The 20,362-nt window shown below is 33.7% G+C and overlaps 1 long non-coding RNA gene across 1 annotated transcript in view; it reads right to left on the reverse strand.

Annotated features, from left to right (window-relative positions):
* Positions 1–539: 539 nt before the first annotated feature.
* The window catches only part of LOC135835517 (uncharacterized), a 236,458-nt gene continuing 216,635 nt past the window's right edge, over positions 540–20,362 (reverse strand). The window contains exon 3 of the long non-coding RNA XR_010556901.1: positions 540–1,016. This is a non-coding gene — a long non-coding RNA (uncharacterized LOC135835517). The remainder of the gene's footprint in view (positions 1,017–20,362) is intronic.

Consider the following 20,362-nt stretch of genomic DNA (forward strand, 5'->3'; position numbering starts at 1 on the left):
AAAAATCTGAAAATGTGGCTTGTATACTAAAAATTGACCCTTTCAATCGATGTCCACCATTTTCGAGTCTATCTGGAGCGTCTGGCGAAAGTTATGTTTTTTCAAATGTACTGGAATCACTTCAGAAGACATTGTAGTCAACTTCCGGCAGCTAAAAATTGATTCCTAACATAAGTTCCCGACCAATTGAAAATATCGAACTTATGGAGAGATTTTGATTTTCGGCTGCCGAAGTTGATTATAGCGCCTTCTGAAGCGACGATTAAAGTACGCTGAAAAAAAACAACTTCTGGTGGAAGCTTTAAATTGACTTGAAAATGGTTGCAATCGATTCAGAAGGTCGACTTTAGGGAGTAGACGACGTTTCGAACAGTTTTTAGTGAAAAAAATTCGACACAATTCAAAAAACCAATTTCAGCTGCTGAAAATTTGGTTCTGAGGTGTGGGTGACATGAACTTTTGGTGAGCTTTTCAATCAAATCGGAGGAGACGAGTTGACAAGGTTCTCATGTGAGTACAATTCAAGCAGTACAGCAGTAGTTCAAACTGTAAAATTTACTCAATGAAAATCTTCTATAAATAACATAAAAACAGCTTCAATGTGCGAACTGTGGTTCCATTTAAAATACGAGTACAAAAGTATCTCTACACGTCAACACCACAGGAGTAACTAGGATTGAAATCTGATTATTCCCAGTAGTAATTTTGAATGTTGTTTTGGTGTAAATTCATTAAGCTGTCTTCGGTTGAACGAGGTGGACTCGTAACAATATTTCCATGTATGTCACCTGGGGGAAAATATGTGCCATCAATGATGATATTTCCTCATCAGAGCAGAAAGTCAACCATGCAAGATCGTGCTCCTGTCGATAGCTTGATCGTGAAATCGAAATCTGGATGGATCACTGGCCCATATACACTGAAATCTCCATGAAATATTTCAGCAACCCAAAAATTGATTTTTTGCGAATCTTCGGAAATTCAAAATTCACTCCCTCTTGGCGGTTCATGTTTTTCTGAAATAAAACCATACATTCAATCATTAAAATATGATGAAAACTCGTTGTGAAATTAATATGAACTCCTTGAACCGAACTCGACCATTTTACACAATGCCGGAGCTTCCAGCGCGATTTTCAATTAGTCTAAAGTTTTGGAATTTCTGTAGATGTGGAAATTAAATTGGGAAATTGAAAATCGAGAGTGGCATATTCTCGACATGTTTAGAGGATTTATCTACATTTAGCCCAATAGAGGTGGAAACTATGTTGATTTTTAAAATTATACTCGAATTTCTTCCAAATTGGGGTAGGTTTATTTTTCTTATGCAGGGTAAATTCTGACTTCATTTTGGGTAGGTCTGAGCCAAATTTTGTTTGCATAATAACTGTCGATCTTTGTTTGACGTAATTTTTTTTGGTCAGTTTTGAGTTTTTTGTCTTGAAAAAAATATCCATCTGTAGAACATTATTTTTAAATTTTTTTAAGACGTTTTCAAGCAGTGTGCTACAAGTTGGTGATAATAAAATATTTTTTTTGAAAACTAAACTGGTTCTTAGCGTAGTTACCTATTTATCCACATATCTACGTATGTTTTTTCGGGGGTTGTCACAGTTCAAAGTTGAATAACCATAAATTGAAAAAAAGCAACCAGGTTCATTACCAAATTTTAACAAACACCGAAGCCAATATTTTATATTTTTCTATGGCTAACATGACCAACTAACCAACATTAATGTAAATCGATCGTTGACAGTAAATGCTCAAGTCTGACTTTGCAAAATCGTGAGAACAAATTCAATGAATTAAGCCTATAGGTAACTACTTAGGTACCTAATTGTTATTCAAAAAATGTACCAAAATTTATTTTTAGAGGATACCTTTGTGTCATAGCCATATGGGAGGTAATTTGGGGTATAATCACCCCGAGAGCCAAAGTAATCCATAGAATTAATTTCCTTCCACTTCATGCATAACAAATTTTCAAAAGTTTTCATGCTTGCCTCCTTCAAGCCAAATAGTGTTTTCCGCAAGTTTTTCAAATTTTAATGGTAAAAATATCGAATCACACAATCACACAAAGAAAATTTTTTGTTTCTTGAACTATGAATTTCTAATCATTTTGCCCTCTTTTCGATCGGCCCAGTTTGCTTTTCTGTTTTGAAAATGAAATTTCTGAAAAGTTTTATTCTAACCAGAACCGTCAAATAAGCTAAAATAGATAATTCAATTGGAGGTAAGGCATCATCACTGTTTCGTCAATATTCAATATCAATCTTGATATTTATCTTAAAATTATTCCAGTGTTGCAGTTTTTTTTCGATGCAATGAATTATTTAAATTAAGTGTAGCTTATGGCCGTTTAGAGTACGTTAGCTAAGCTTGAACTCATTTTCAAACGTCCTCATTTTTGACCAAATCACATGCACTACATCAAGCAGATTAGCAGTGCTTGCGAAGTTGGTAAAATAAATGAAAACTATATCAAACGCAATGCATAAGACGCTTGAGTACGCACTTCAGGCGATTGGGGATATTTTGCTAATGAGATATACGAACTCGTAGATATCATTGAGGCAATATAGGTTGTGTGTTCCTGCGTTGTGTTTTATCGTTCGTGGTTCATCTTTCGCTTAGAAACCTGAAATTTTTGGATCAAATTCAATTTTTAAAAAATTTGGTACAGTTTGGCCCAAAAAACATAGTTCTCCGGATTTTTCATATAAAAGTCGTGGCAACTTAGGTTTCGCGGAGTCCTTATATAATACAGGTGATATTAACATGGTGTTGTGTAAGCTGGTATTTTTAATATCTATGAATTAATTACACCTGAGATATGTACATTTTCATGGCGAAAATAAAGTCATTTTGCACAAGTAAGTTAAATTTTGTCTTCTTTCTGTGCTTCAAGACTGTGCCTACATACAATTGTAAGAATCTATGTATCTCAGTAAGTAAGTGGTTTTGGAATACTTTCTCCTGGTTTTTTTGGGGTATTGTATTGCAAATTTGTGAGCACTTTTTTGTTTAGTGCTTATTTTCTATCTTGAACCCTACCCTGAGGTACCTGCTTTTCTCCTTCTAGCTCGAGGAACTCTACACAAATTATTCCACGTACTGATCGATTAGAAAGGCATACCTACTGTCCAATGCGGCGTATCTAAGCATAAAGTGCCATAATGGTAATATTTTTAGGATGGTGTAGGTACTACAGGTAAGCCCACAAAATTAGTCCAAGCATGGGATATCGCGTCGATCGTATTATGCAAGATTTTTTTATTGCATCATTTTTATACTGTGTAAGTAAGTATTTTTTGTTCTTTGTTGTCGTTGATGTTCAATTTTTCAACTACATACATGCAAATTCAGAAAATTTGAACTACATTTTTCCAAGTCTGATTAACTCATCAAGTAATTAAATACATATACTGTATATCGATGATTGATAAAAATAAGAGCAAATAATGTGAACTGAGAATGTATAAAAATTTTCAATCATCGACCACGTGTACAAATACTTCAAAAAACTATTACAGGGTGTAGAACCTTACTCGTGTCGACATTTCTTTCTGCTGGTAATCACCCAATAGAGTGACCTCACCCCTCCAGCACTATGGAGCTTACTCCCCCAGCTATCAATATATCGTCATGAAAACTACCTCACTTTTGGGATATGGGGTATATAAGATACGTACACGATGACTGGACTCGAGGGACTGGCTACTCGGCTGAGTGATGATGACGAATTCTTCGTACACGTATAATCCGCCTCTCACAAATCCCTTCTCTGCTTTTCTCAAGTCAGCTTCTCTGCGTCATTCACTGTCTGTGTCTATCAAATTTTACACTCGAATAAGACGCCGAATCGAGGTTGAAAAAATATACGTATTTACTTACGTCATCATTACGCGTAATAGCGCACAGAGGGCAACGAATTGAAAAAATGACAAAAACTCGTCGTTTATTTATACATAAAGATTGATTACGCGTATAGAGAAAGAAAGCGAGGAAAATTCGACGGCAATGGCCGCACCACCGCGCCGTGTTGAAAGAAAAAAGTCCGGGCAGGCGTTTGATATGGCAACTTTTGCAATATAACGAGTAGCCATTAGCGCTGCATTTTAACCATGGAGATAGTATTTCGCCAAGACGAAGAGAGACGAGAGAAAAACTTAAACATTTTATAGTTGACAATAGTTGCAGTTTAAAGTGGTCACTTTGACGTTGAAAAATTGAGATTAATGAGTACGGATGCTTTTTGCTGGAACCGCAAAACTGCGTATACGATGTACTCGCCTCTTCCAGTTCCATCCCCCTCAACCGAACTTGTTTGTATTTTAAGCTTTCAAGCTGTAATTTTCTGCTACATGGTGGCCGGCGTATAAGTTGGAAAACACTTTACACAGCGGAAATAGTTTGGATCTCAAACGGTTTTTTTTCCTCCTGTACCAAGGCCTCGCTGAACCTAAGTTTTATGTCTACATGGTGGGCTGAAAAATGAAGGATAATCGAATAATGGTTCGTGTTGTTTTTTCTATTTGGTGATATTCCATTACGAATAGGTAAGTGTCGACTGAAAATGAGTTGGTAAATGCAACTCAAATCATCTGCATATCAATAGACTTGCCTATATATCAGGAGATAGGAGAGAGGAAAATAGTTTTGAACGTGATAGAAACAGGAATCACCAAAAACCTCAAATGAATGTGCTGCGTGGCCTATTTCAAAAATTGGAGGGGTTAAATCCAAGTTTTGAAAAAAAATCGAAATTATTTTTTGACGGTAACGAAAAGGTAAAAGTACAATAATTTTTTTCATTTTTTGGTTCACATTTTAGTGATTATTCGCCACTTGAACCAGGCAAAACAGAAAGCAATCAATTTTGAAACATCATTTAAAAATTACACTCTTTATGTACATATTACAATGAATTTACCTGTAGGTACATATTTATACATAATTATATCTATGTACATTGAGGAAAAATGTGAATGCTCAGTTTGTTGATAAAACTGAAAAATTATGTGTAGGTACATAAGTAATATGTACGGATGGATTGACCAAAAGTACCTCTTCATGCCCGTAAGTTGGGAACCGCCAAGCCTGAATAATTTGATTAACACTTATTATTTAAAGAAGGAAGTACAAATTAATGAATTTGCCTTTCGACACATTTGTAGTTCATATCATGCACCATCAAAGTCAACGTTTACAAGACGAGATCAATCGTTGAACTAACTTCATAAAGCTTTGATGGTAACTACGAACTGTGTCAAAATGAAACAATTTCATTTTTTAGCTAAAAATACAATCATTCAAGTACATAAATAAGGCCGAAACATATTTCCCAAGTGGTTCCAAACCAACAGTTAAGTTTGAAGGGATCAACACTCGTAAAATCATTAATCGATTCCAAACTGAATCAACAGAAACGAGTTCTGTATTACTCAACAGGCGATAAATGATACAGTTTTCATTTGGAAAAATAACGGAAAAAAATTGCTCACAACACGAGAAAACATTTAGGTACCTCAGAAGTAAGTAGGTAGTGGTAAAGCTACAGCTTCAAAAGCTTGAGCAGTAGATTCAGTGATATTAATAAGAAATCTACAAGTTTCTCACACTGATATCAAGTTTTGTTCATCAATCATTGAGACTTTTGAAAAAGATATTCCACACAATAATATGTAGGAAAGCTCTGAAAAAACCTGATGAAAAATCAAAAAAATTCTTGATTATGAAAAATGAGAACAGCTTTCAGGTTCTTCACTGAATTAATGAAAGAGGTACCAAGATTCAGGTTTTCCCTGAAAAACATTTCATGATATGTACATAAGGCATAGGTACGTAGGTATGGCCATGTTGGCATCAATAGGTTAAATTTGATTTTCAAACGATTGGACTACTGCCTAAATTCGAATTGCCAGTGAAAAAAAGACAGCCGAAATACCTTTTGGTTATCACAGAGTGTTCACCTCTATAGTGTCTGGATCACACTTTGCATGATGAAAAAAAAGAGCCTGTCAATGAGGCAATGAGTGTGTAATTGAAGAAATTGAATCTCAAGTGGTAAAAGTAGAAAAAAATCACAACAGATAACGGCCAAATGCATCTCGGAAGCTTTGTATGCCGCCTTTAATTCTTAGGTACATATCTCAGAAGAAGTAGTGGTAGAGCCATAGCTTCATAAGCTTGAGTAGTAGATTCAAACATTCAGAAGAAATCCACACGTTTCAGGCTGACATTAAGTTTTGTTCATTACCTACCTATAATTATGGTGACTTTTAAAAAAAAATTCTGCCCACATAATAGGAGAGCTCAAAATAAAAGAACACTCATGCAGCTCATTATGCGTGAGAAGACCAACTTTTCGCAAAAAAAGAATAGGTATAAATATTTTACAAACAAATTAATTCACTTTTTGGGAAACTTTTGTACAGGAATTGGTCTATTTTCAAGCGAAGCGAATAGAATCACTCACAAACGTTTGGTGATTGAATAAATTGAATCATTCGCAAAAGGATCAATTAATTCAAGTACATAGTATTCTAAGTGGTATGCACATCTATGTACAGAGGAACGTACATCTTGTATGTACAGAGGATGTAAGTATCGACATTAGGGCGGTTCTTATTTTTGAAGCTGGGATTTTCTTCCTTCTCAACCCCCAAAGTGGTGAACTCTGGTGAGAAAATAATTCCCTATTTTTTATTTTTTCCATTTTCGAAAAACTCAGGCTGCGGTGGGCCCCTCAATTTTCAAAAATTTTATAAATCCACAAATTCACTGTAAAATTTCAAAATTTCAAGTTCTGTTATAGGTAAGTATCTAAAAAGTCTCTTTCGAGTAAAATAAACTCTCATGACGATTTACTACCCTCCATTGAAAACCAAGCTGACCCCTTAAAATACTTATAGCTGAAATTCAATGTAAAATACGAATTTCAGCTATTCTAGGGGACCGACTTCGTTGTGTAGGGATGGGGTTAATAATATCCTCATGAGAGTTCATTTTACTGAGAGAAGCTTTTTAAAAGTGTTAGAATTTAAAATTTTAAAATTTTGCTTTCAAGTTGGATTTTTTAAAATTTTTGAAAATTGAGAGGCCCACCGCACCCTGAGTTTTTCAAAACTGGAAAAATAAAAAATAGCGAATTATTTTCTCACCAGATGTCACCACTTAGAGGGTTGGAAGCAGAAGAAATCGAAAATTTTTTTTGGTCATGTATTTAAGGACGACCTTAATCGACTTGTTACGTGTTTTTAGGGTTTTTGCTGCTAGCAGCATAAACCCTATTGCAATTGATTTTAATCATCAAGTTTTGTAGCCAATCAGTGAACAGTATTTCGGAGAGAGCAATTCTGTGATTTGGATACGAGAGTGCATAGTCTACGTGACGCCATCGCCGCATATACGATGTGTGATGTTCTTTATTTTTTTGCTAATTATTACGCTAATTATCGACTATTCGCTTTCTTTCCGTTAACGCAATGGAAGATACATACTCACCTATTTATCAATTATCATTGCCAGAAAGTCAGATGAGAGGTTTTATGGATTTGGAATATTATTATTAATTTATTATTTTTAATAATTTTTTTCATCAATAATTAAGTATTCATTCAACATGTTTTATGTTGAATACCGAATAGTTTTTTAATTAATAAATAACTTAAAAGTTGAAAAATGTAAAATTTACCCAATTGGCAATTACCCAAAGAGAAAATACATACACTTGAAAAATAGGTAAGTATCTAAAAGAAGCTGATGTGATTGTGAATGTACATACAGGGATTGAAAGCTAAAAGCTGAAAGCTGAGGAAGTTTGGGGGGTTTGAAAGCTAAAACTTGAAAGCTAGCCAAAGCCAGAAGCTTTATTTATTCAGTTTTCTTTCAATTTCTTTTTGCAAATTCAATATTAATTACTCTGTAAATTTATTGCTTTTGGCTGTAATCAAATTTACGAGAAAAAAAACAACCTAAAAAGCACCTAACAAAAAGCAAAAACCCTTTTACAATCAGCGAATAACTGATGGCTTGTTTTTTATTGATGATGAATTGACGCAGTTTTCAAGTGAATGATTCGTAAACGAATTGATTCAGTTTTGGTGAATCTTTTACGAACGAATTGACGATTCACTTTTTGTGAAACTTTTGTACATGAATTGATTTGTTTTCAAGGAAAGCGAATCAAATTGAATCATTCACGAACGATCGCTGATTGAATAAATTGATTAATTTTCAGGTGAATCATTCGCGAACGGAATAATCAATTTTCAGTGAATCATACACAAACGAATTAATTACTTGCTGGTGAATCATTCGCGAACGAATTGATTCTTACAAGTGACTCGTTCCGAACGAATCAGTTCAATTGATTAATTTTTGACGAATCATTTGCGAGCGAATTGATTTGTATAGGTGACTCCTTCGTTTGGTAAAAAAGGGGTGAAATAGGATAAAAATTGGACATACATAATTATGTACCACAACCAAAATCTCTGAATAATCATTGCAAGGTAGGTACTACATACAATATACATATATACATAGAAATATAAAGTAGTGATAGAGCCGCAGTTTCGTGAGCTTGAGTAGTAGATTCAATAATATGCAATAGTTCTATGGAAGTAAGTATGTTTTTTATTCGTCTAAAAATCGAATAAAAATCGGATACAAGAAATGTCTATTCTCGACTACCCTTCAATCCTTGATAGCGGTAAAATCTTACCGACTATACGAGTAAATCTAAAAACTTTGTACAACGCTCGCGAAACATATCTTTTCTCAGGATGACAAAACATTTTTCAAACCTAAGATGAACAAAAATTTTCAACCAATTTTCTCATACTCATCGCTATTGAAGCAATTGCATTTTAATATCATATCAATTCAGGGTAGTTTTCAGAGGTAGTTTCTCTAACCCCAGTTTTGTCTTTATACATACCTGGCGAATTACGTATTTTCCTATTTACCTCAGATTTTATTTACTTTTTTGTCATCTTACCAAATAGTCAAGACACACTACAAGAGGGTGAAAAAATTTCACAACACAGCCTGTACGATGAAAGGTATCAGTAATCCATCCCATTCAAAAATCTGACAATGAGTACCCCCTCACCTGCGTCCAAATAGTACGCATCAAATACCAGATTTTTCTCCTTCAGAAATGCAAAAAAAAGTAATTATGAAGAATTTAAACGATTTTAGACGCTTTTGCTGGCGCATTTTTTTTTCAAACTGTATTAAAATTTTCGAAAAGAGTGCTTAATGGCGCGAATGAATGTGTATGCCAGAAAGATGGCAATTTTACGCCAACAGTATAAAAGGATACTGCAAAAAGGGTAAAAACAAAGTAGCTGTTGATTGATAGCGGTTTGTGGAGGGATGCGTATAAAAAGAATTACAACCGATAGAACGAGGGTACAAAGTACAATGCCAGGGTTTCTTAAAATACACACTCTATACACAACGATGAACATAATTTGAGATAATTTTTCATATACTCGTACTTCGTACCATTTGCTGGTCGCGTTATATAGAGCGACATTTTCGATGAATACCATCATTAAAAAGTTACACAAGATTTATTTGGTAGCTGGATAAAAGTACAAGCAATTTAAACTTCATCAAGACACACCATACCTTCGTCAAATCAAAACTATACGTGTACGAAAGTTAACAACTTCCTAACACCTCTATTCATTTCAACGAGAACTTACACAATTGCGATATTCTTCCATGTTCGGTAACATTGTGTAAACAGCATTCATCAGTAGTTATCATATCGCAGTCGCCTCAAACGGTGAAAATTTCAACGTGGTGAAAAGAAATTGAAAAATACTCGCGTCTAGGTACACATATAACGTCTCTCTCTCTTGTCGAGTTGTGAGCTTCCAGCAACGAAATTAAATTTATTAAAAACTCATACGTCATATCGGCAACCCTTTGTCACGTTTCTTTTAAAGAAAATACCAACTCAACAAGCTTCACATTCATACTTTAATCATATTTCTACACCGCGCTATTTCAATATTAGCACCGATACTGGGAACTAATATTGAAAGTTCGCTGTTCGCGAATATAATTCACAAGTACTTCGTAGTCGTAGACACATACTTATAGGTATAGTGGAAAGGTACGGTAGGAACCTAGAATACTCGTAGAATATCGTAGCTCTAATACCAGATGTGAAACTACACGATTGCGTTTAAATATTCGATTTGATCAGACTGAAAAAATGGTTTGCACAAAATGATTGTACCAAGTCGAGAGATTATTCTTCACAAATCGCCAAATGATAGAAGTCGTTTTCAATTAAATTAAGACTCGCCTATATGTATTTTATTAAGTAAGCCATCACCAGTTCAAATCATTGATGATTTTGGTGCAGATAATTTTTCAAAGCTTTCATAAAATGAAGAGCTGTAAGTGCTGTAACATTGAACTTTCATTTTTCTCAAATTCAACGATGAAAATTCATTTTGAAAAAATTGGGTATCGTTTGTTTTTGTGCAGTAGGACTAGCTTCATCATTACTTACCTATATACGTAGATAGGTAAATCATGTCTCATTTTCCTTAAACCATCGTTAAAGTATAATATTGAAAATCTAGAATTGAGTAAGCAAACCAAGATGTTTATTTCAGATCAATAAAATTGTTATTATTCAATAAAAAAAAATATGTATATCATGAATTCAATGTACCTATCCGTGTTGCAGAGTGATGAAGAGTTCTATAGCTGAAAACCCGTCTGAACAACTCTCATTTTATACATTTATTTTTTCCCTCTGAACACAGGAAACAAAGCGCTACCTTTCATCCTCGATTAAGAGAAAAGCTTTTTTGAACTTGTGGAAAAATTATTCTCGACTCATACGAGTTTTTGTCATAAGTATGTATGTATGTACTCAGATTCTTGCTTCGCTCAAAGTATATATAAATGACCTTAGAAACACTCAGATAAAACACGAATTCGAATTCGAGGATTCACTCGTAAAATTTACGATTTTTTAGATAAGGTACAAAAAATTTCACCCAGTTTTATTCAAAATTTAAGTATGTGTTTCTACCCAATTTTTGACTCTTTTCAGTATTGAAATCAAAAGCTCGGGGCAAACATTCTTTCACTTTTAATAATATGTACATAATTAACTCTTTCGGGAATTTAAAGACAATCAAGTTAACCTTATTAGGGGTTAAAGCACCATGGTGAGTCGTCTTCAACTTTTTTTAGAATGTACAGAATGTAGTGAAGATGAGAGGTGTTTAAAAAAAGTCATGAGGTAATGTCAAAAGGTCGTGGAAAATTTTTTGGGTCTCTTACTTGAACTCTTTTCTTAGAAAAACTTGAAAACCCTATTTTTGAAGAAGTCTGGTCGTCGTTCCTAGGCGAAGCTCTCCATTAGGAGTGGAAATTTTAGTAGGTAGGTAGGTACGTGTTAATCAAGACGATATTCGCTACATTTTTGAGAAAAAGTCTGTGTTTGCTTTCGATTTTCATTACCTAAAAATAAAATTTGAAACTGTGATGGACAAAATGATTGATGGATGATGATATTGGGTTCTAATTTTAAATGTAAAGAATTTCTGATTTCTGTTTTGTTATATTTTAAAAGAAGAATATTGCTGACCTCGAATTTTTTGCATGCATTGTAGCTTTTTTTCTGATTTACACTTTGATGTATCTGTTTTCTTGATGCTTTTTCATATTGTTTACCCATTTGTATTCATCATGCCAAGCCGTTCAACATTTATACGATAAACCCTAGCAATACGTACATATTTAATTCAAAATGTGAATCTTCGAACAAAATTATAGAAATTAAGACGATTTTTCTAAGGTTATGTTAAAAGTTTGACATTAGGTGTAAAACGTCGCAGAATTTTTTACCACATTCGGCTGAGACATTTACTTGAGTTGAAAGCAAGACTTGGCGAAAAAAGTTGAGGAGATTTCATTCCAGCCTCCCCCCTCCCATTAAAACCACGCTTCGTCATACCTCTGCACTTCATCACTATCCTCTAAAGTTGGATTGATTACTTCTAATGAGAAGTTTACTGCATTGACGTGCGCAAGTGGAGACAGCCTTTCATGCAGTTTTGATGAAAGACCACGCGTACATTCGAATTGGGTAATAAAAATTAACTTTGATGGGAATGCGGCTATCCGCTGATTGCAAGAGAGTTTTTACATTTACTTTTTGCTTATTAGCTGCCCTGCGATGCCTCATGTTCGAATATTTCTTCAAACAAGTCTTGAGGACATTATTAAAACTATACATACCTCGCACATTTGGCATCCATTGAAAAAATAATAATAATAATGACTATTTTTCACTTTTCGATAGCAATATGTATCAAAAATAAAATTGATTTTCTTCTTCATGAGATCATCATACCTCAAAAGTTTATTTTCGGTATTCAACATTTTTTTTTTTTTTTTTTGAGATGAAAAAGTTTTAAAAATTGAAGAAAAAAAATATCCTGAATATTTCTGAATTGAATACTTGAAGAAAAATTGTATTTTCAATTCACAAAATAAGTACATACACCTGTAGTCTCTTCTAAATTATTATTTTTTTTAATTCATTTTTGAGTAAGTACCTTTTTTTTTTTTTTTTTTTTTTTTGTTGATTGGCAAAAAGAAAACAAAACGATCCTACATGCTAATTTTGGTATCATTCAAAATTATTCCCTGATTGGCTATGTGTTGATGATGAAAAAGCAATTACCTATAAGTACATAATAAGTAGTAGTTTTTTCGTGCCAAAACTCTAAAAATTAATCAATTGACAATCGATTATATAATCGGCATCCCTGCCTGGAGTGAAGATACCATACATGTCCTTCAAGAAAGAACATTTTCGAAAATTCGTGGTTTTTTTCTACCCAACCTGTTGTCGTAAAAATAATCCAGTTCCAATACATAGAATTTGAGATTCTGCGTCAAATTTGCTCGTTTCCGTATCAAGATCCAAGACCACTTCTATTTAGGGTTCTATGTACTGAGCAGTTAGAAATTTGTAAAATCTCTCATTTTTGAATAAATTTGTGCTTTGAAAATATTTTCCTCTAAAATACGAGTGCAAGTGCATTAATTATGCCAAAACATATTAAAATAGGGTATAATTATTCATGAAAATGAAGAAATATTTTGGAACGTGGTGGTGCCAATATTTCAGTGATTATTACCAATTTCAAAAAAATCGAGACAAAAACAAAACATTATCAATTTTTTTTGAATTTTGCAATGATGACCGAAAAATTGGCACCACTGTATAGCTTAATATTTTACCGGTTTCAGATTTTATAAATTTTTATGTTTTGGCATAATTAATGCAAAATACATATTTATGAAGAGAATATTTTCAAACCACGAATTCATCCATACTTAAATCAACAATTTGATTTTCAACCGTTCAGAATGTAAGTACATACAAATATAAGCCTAACAGAAGTCTTGGAATTCGATACTAAGAAAGACGTTCAAAAAGTAACGATCCCACGTCTATAAATTGGCGAAAAATAAACCCACGCCTACTGAATGAGGTCTTTATGGACGCGTTGGAGTTTTACCTTTGAAATGTGACCTTTTCCAGCGCGATTAATCAATTCTAATCCGTTAGGTATTTATGTTAAATCAAGTAAGATCATGTCTGAAAAAGCCACGACCATTTCGAATATCGGCAATGGTCATAAATCAGTTATTCTTCGCTGATTGCAAGAGAGTTTCCTCTTTTGGAGGTGATATAATATTCATATTCGGGTGCCGTAAAAAATTGATCATGTTCTTGAGGGTCCTAGAAACCTCTCTGTCAAGGGTTCGTTTCTTTTCGATCATTTTTTCGTAATTTTGATTTTCTGAAGGAATGGAACAGAGATACGAAATGCTTTTCAGCGGAAAACCAAAAAATCAAAATCACGAAAAACTGACAAAAAATTTATAAACCTGGCAGTCGTCTTCTACGGAGTCTGAAGAGAAACTCATATAAGTCTGGAAAATGTTGAAGCACTTGGGGACATTATCTTGAAATAGGATGGAAGTGTTATTATTTTTGATTTTGTGGACAGATAAAGTTAGGTTGGTAGTTATGCAGGCACTCAACCATAAACGACTCCAAAAGCAAGTCAAAATCATCCACTTTATTTCCCACTGCAAATAATTCAACCTTTGAATTTTTTTAATTTGAAGCTCTCAGATTATGTAAGAAAAAATCCGCCAACTGCGATAGGTCGTTCACAACTACATGGTTTTTGGTCATTCCTCGTATATTACCTAATACCTACTTATTCATTCATATTTACGGCGAACTGGTTATGCAATTTTAACAACGTCAACGATTACGCAGGAAGATTTCGCTATGTAATAAAAGTGATGACCTCGCCAGAAATGGTAAGTAATCTTTTACATTTTTTAAAATGTGAATTAGACGAAAGAGATGGAAAAAGGAGGCGTCTAAGCACTCAACTAAGGGTTGAAAAATTTACCTCCCCTTTCCATTCAAATTTACCCCTCCCCCCACCCCACTGACGTGCATAAATATACCTATGGAGAAGCCCAAAATTGGTCTAACTTTGAAAAATGTCTATCATGAGAAACTTGATAAATTCAAGACCCTCCTTAAACCTCTCATGGTGGCAAAGATGAGAATTCTGGTTGTTACTTTAGTATGTATTAGATATCATAGAGCTCGAAAAAAAAACTGAGTAAAATAAGATATCTCGAGCTCATTTCCATTTCCAAAAGATTTAAGATAGGTACCTACATCCTAATCAATCAAGTTTATGACAAAATTGACTCACAGTCCTACCCAGGATAGCTTCATCAAATCAACTTGGGGACTTCATAGCAACGATTTGAAATAAAAACAATCACCTCCCTCTCCCCCAAAAAAAAACCTCCATCGAAATACTAGTCAAAAATTACACGAATCTAACCATATTATGAAAATCCACCGGTGCAGAATGACGACGAAACAAATACGAATAACTAAGACAACGACGATGACGATTATATCGTCATAATCCGTCAAAAATAAAATACTCCAGTCGTTCAATACTCATCCATGCATCGCAAACATAAACCAACTAGTCAACAAAAGTCTCCAACCATACTACCCTATCTTTCGGCTGCAAAAACCAACCTTCAGGTAAATGTAAAATTTCTCAAAAACTTCAACGCCGACGACGCAGCAGCTGCGTAAGCTGAAAAATTATTTTACACAATATGATGAAAGGAAAAGGTAATTTAGATAAAAAGAATAAGGTAAAACGATGCTTTTAACATTTCTCATTCTTTTTATACTACAACAAGCACTCTCGAGAGTGACTCGGCAAAGTGTTGAGTTCTCTCTCTTTCTAACTTGATTGTATGCAAAGTTATTCCCAAAAGACGACGAAATGATTCCACTTTAAAGCCATGATATAAGGATTTAGATTAATTCCAAAAGCTACTTAATTTGTAATCCTTTGTCTTTTCAGTTTTTGCTCGATTTTTTTCTCACTCGTGCTGCAACTTTCTCAAATTTCGTAAAAATTAAAATCTTTCACTAATTACTAATTCTTTTTCGAATTAACTCTCGAACGAATTCGAGCGTTTTTATAATAAATGGTCTTTTTCTCTGCCTTTCTCTCACACTTAAGTATTCGGCGTCAATTCATTCGCAAGGTCTTTCATTTCACTATGGGCATAGAATTTTATAAGTTTTAAAGCCGAACTGAGACTTTTTATACGCAGTTGACTGTTATATACCTACTATATAACGAAAAATGAAAATACCCAGAGTATTTTCGTCACCTGAGAAATATTCGGTCTTTAATTTGAATAAAGTTTTTGAATCGACAATAGCGTGTTCACAACTTGACGTTCGTCGTCGATTTCGTTTGACGATGGTGAAATTCCTCATTTCTTTTCAATCCTTTTTTTTATTGCGAATAGGGAGTTTGAAAATTATAATATTCGAATACGTACGTACGATTTAAGAACGAATGGTTGGTAGAATTGAATGCTCATGTGGTAATTCAGACGACAGCGTATAAGCAACAGGCGAAATGCACTTTTCAAAAGGGTTAATGAACTCGTTGGAGAAAAAAAATACATACAGGAACTTCGTCGTTCAACCGCATTTGACCACGTAAAAGAGATCGAATCGTCGGATAGAGTACTAATCGCCATTTGTAGAGGTATTTCGTTACATTACGAAACGACACGATACGGATAGGATAGGGAAAATGTTTTCAATTTATTCGGAAACATTTACTCAACCTCATAAAGAAGTTATCCCAGTAATCAAGCATGTCGTATAGTATGGTATTTGCTTTAGAAAATTATGTTAGAACGCGATGTGTTGTTCAATAGAATAAACAACCGTGTTGATTTGGAACTCGAGAAAACAATTAGAAATTCAAACATCGCCGAATGTCGTGTTATTTTGCACGTGTCATACGAATTTAGTATAGAAAAGCTTTGTGTACGAAAACGACAACAGAACAGAGAGAGCGAGAGACTGTGGGACTTAGCAGGGCAAAAAAAAAAACACCCACAGGTACAAGTTCGGTGTCATTTTCAAATATAGCCATAAATATAAAGAGACGACGATGATACGAACGCGGACACCTTTATATATTTTTTGGGACAGCTTGATGTTTAATTTCGATAATTAAGTAATTCTAAAAAATTGCCTTTCGACGCGAAAATTGCTTGTGGGCAGGAAAAATATAATTTTTCCACTTGTTTTTGTTGCGGCACAACGAAATTCCCCGATGTCAGAATGTAATGTACACAGATCACGTCCAGAGGCTATCAAGTATACACAGTATCAACATCGTTTTCAGTCTTGATGTAACTTCACCGTCATGCTGAACCACCAACTATAAGAGAATCCTTCCCTTTCACCCTGTTTTCCTCATTATTTTGATGTTATAAAGAACAACGCCTTTTTATCTTCTATTCTCTTTACTGCTTTCTTGGGTTTTTCGACGAAAATTCGCAGTGGTGGGTAAACTTGAGCGATGTGCGTTTCGAGTTGTTCACGAATCGACGTAGTTGTCGAATTGAAAAAAAATACGTGATTGAATAATTTTGGTCGTATATTGTCGACAAATATTTTCAATTCAATCGCTATGAATTCGAAAAAGTGCAGTTAGAACATTTTTCTTTTTGTCTTGAGGAATGCGTGTAAGCACATACTTCAAAAATTTCATTATTTTTCATTGACCAGTTCTTCTAGACATTTGAAGCGAAAAAATCACAACGCATGGGATATTTATTTTTAAATGTAGAGAATATCATCCTATGTAACATACCTACTAGAAATCGACACCCCTTAAATGGTGAGCGTCGCCCGAAAGGTGGTCAGACATTTCAAATTCAAAAAATATGTTTCTCGCGGTTTTCTCCAAAAATATGACTTCTACGAGAAAATGATCGGGAACAAAATTGCTCTAGGTAAAATTTGCAACGAGAAAGGTTCGCATCACTTTTCATGTACCTAGGATGAATAATTGCTGAGAAGATAAACGTCCTTGAAAGTGGAGAACTATTCAATTCAAATAAAAAATATAGAATTTTGCCTAAATTATCGTGACAGGTGCAGAAATCGGAGTACTTGGACATCCTCAGCACGAATCTAGCACTGGTTCGTAAAAATACAACTTTCAGTAGATACTCAAAAAATACAAACAAAGGATAAAAATTGATAATGTTCTGGTTGTTTGAGTAAAAAGAGACTTAAAAATAAAGAACTGTCACTTCGTAAAAAAATTCAATTTTTTTGGTAAGTTTGCAAGTAGGTAAATCAACCAATGCTATAATTTGTGCTGAGGGTGTCGAAATACTCCGATTCTATTCCTTAGATGATAATTTGGGTAAAATTCGCAAAATTCACATTTTTTATTTGAATTGAATAGTTCTTAACATTTAAGGACGTTTATCTGCCAAACAATTCGTCCTACCTACAAATACCTACATGAAAAAAAATGAAAACTTTTTCTGTAGAAAATTTCATGTTACAGCTTATGTACTTAATACATAGGAACCATATTTTTCTGAATACGGAAACTCAGGTATTGTTGGAGAGGTCTTACACACTCCTGGACAATATCAGGATGAGGGAATTTAGTCTGTAACCCAGGAAGGTAGGTACCTATTATATTATTCCCAGATTTTTTTCAAAGTCCCGCTTGTCAGGATTTTTTAAAATGTAAAACGAGAAAAAATGACTGGGCTGTTAACTGAAATCGTAAAATCAGCAGGCAAGCAAGCAATCCTGCATTCAGAATATCCTAAAAAATATCCCCTAGAAAATTACTGACAAATTCAAAAAGTCTTCAAGTCCCAAACTGAATGGCGTACCAAATAATACGAGCAACTTGTCGAATTTTCATTACAAATTATAACGCAACAATACCTTAAGGGTAAGGTAGCCCAATATGGACCACATTTTTGTTTTTGAATGCCGTGGTCGCTGTAATTGAGCTAAAAACTTCGTTAATAGCTTAAAATGTACCTACATCTATCTATTATCATATTTCAAGGCTACAAAATTTTAGAGAAATTTCAAGTGGGCCAAAAAAATAGTTTTCTGATAAATGTCAAAAATCGAAAAGTGAATTTTAGGTTCCTAATATGGACCACTTTGAATAAGAGTTAATTCTAAGTGGATCAAATGATTTTTTTCCTGAAAAGAGTCAAAATTTGGAAAGTTAATTTTGGGTCCCTAATTATTAGGCTACCCTGTAACTTTGAACTTTGAAAAATCGTAACTATAAGTACCTCGAATAATTACTAGAATGTCTTGATCGATTCAAAAAACTGTAGCACTTTTCCATCTTAAAAATAAATCACATCATAACGTTTCCCCGGAAAATTGTTCAAAATAGTGATTTAAGCCTGATGAAGTGATGATGAACACTTGGTGTTAGAAAAGCTTTGCACTAATAAATAGTTACTCTGAGAAGCAAGAGTTATTTTTTCCCAACCTATCAAATTCGTTTTCCCCCCTCAATTCGCAAATTTTGACATTAGCTAGAGCTTTGATTTTGGTCTCATTGTGTAAGTTTGTTTCCACTAGGTAGAGCTCATAGCCAACGAAATCGGTCGGTATAGTCCTTATTAATCATGGTCCATATTGCGCCAATACGATTACCGTTATGTTAAAAAAAAAAAAAAGGAAAAAAATGCTATGATTGCAAAAGAGTTTTTGCATATGCTTTTAGCACATCTATAGATTGCTTAAAGTGCTTCACACTTTTGAATTTTTCTTCAAATCAACTCTTGATAGTGATAATATGATTAAAATAGCTTCACACAGTTCATGATTCGAAAGTAGTGTTTTTCACCTTTTTAGCTTATTTTTAATCAATTAAGTAGGTACACTTTTTACAGCACGATTCACACAGTTCACACATTTAGCATCAATTTAAAAATTAATTTTTCTTTTTTGTGATAGAAGGATGTCTGATTTTTGAAAAATTAAATTGCAGTTTTGGAGTTTTGGTCGTTTGCCTCTTTTTACTCGTACCTAGTACCTACTAAGAACTAAGAGGGCAACTTTAAAGTTCATCAAATAACTGACGATAATGAGTGTGTGAAAGTCAATATCTATAAACTGAAAGAGCTACCAAAACCTAACCAAAAACCAATTTTACGCGAAAAAAAGTGGCTAGACTGTCCCTCATTCCACACCAGACATGTGACTTCACTTGTAAGAAGATCCCACATTATTATAAGACGTATGCTCGGTTGCTCGCGTAAAATTTCATGGTTTTTCAGCTTTTTTGATAAAATAAAGAGATTTTGTTGAATTTCGTTGAACAGGATTCGCAGATATGAACATTTTCTATCAATTAATATACATTTTTTCAAATTTTAGACAATAACAACGAGTTTATAATCGTTTTTACTCTCAGATTTTTACAGTATGTGAACTTTTCATTGAAATTATTACTCGAAATTTTCAGCAAGCATTAAGATGTATCAAAAAACCAAAATATTTAGAAATCCTGCTTTTCAAAATAGAGCTTCAAATGAAAAACCAAATTAAAGAGCGAAAAATTCTTAAAATTTCAGTATTTTAAAACGTCTAGACGATAGCTGAAAATTTTGTGTAATTTTAGCATGAAGTTGACATGCAATAAAAACCGGGGGATAAAAATACGTAATTATAAAATCGTTTTTATTGCACACAATTTTAAAAAAATACCAATCAGCAGTAAATGTTATTATTTTAAAATTTTGCTCAACAAAACTTCTACCAAAACCCCCTTTATTGGGCCAAGAAATTTGAAAAATATTGAAATCATTGCTTAAATTACCTATCTACTTTCTATAATATTTTTGTGTAATTTTGTTTGCCATT

Source organism: Planococcus citri, chromosome 2, assembly GCF_950023065.1.
Source record: "Planococcus citri chromosome 2, ihPlaCitr1.1, whole genome shotgun sequence".
NCBI classification, from domain to species: Eukaryota; Metazoa; Arthropoda; class Insecta; order Hemiptera; family Pseudococcidae; genus Planococcus; species Planococcus citri.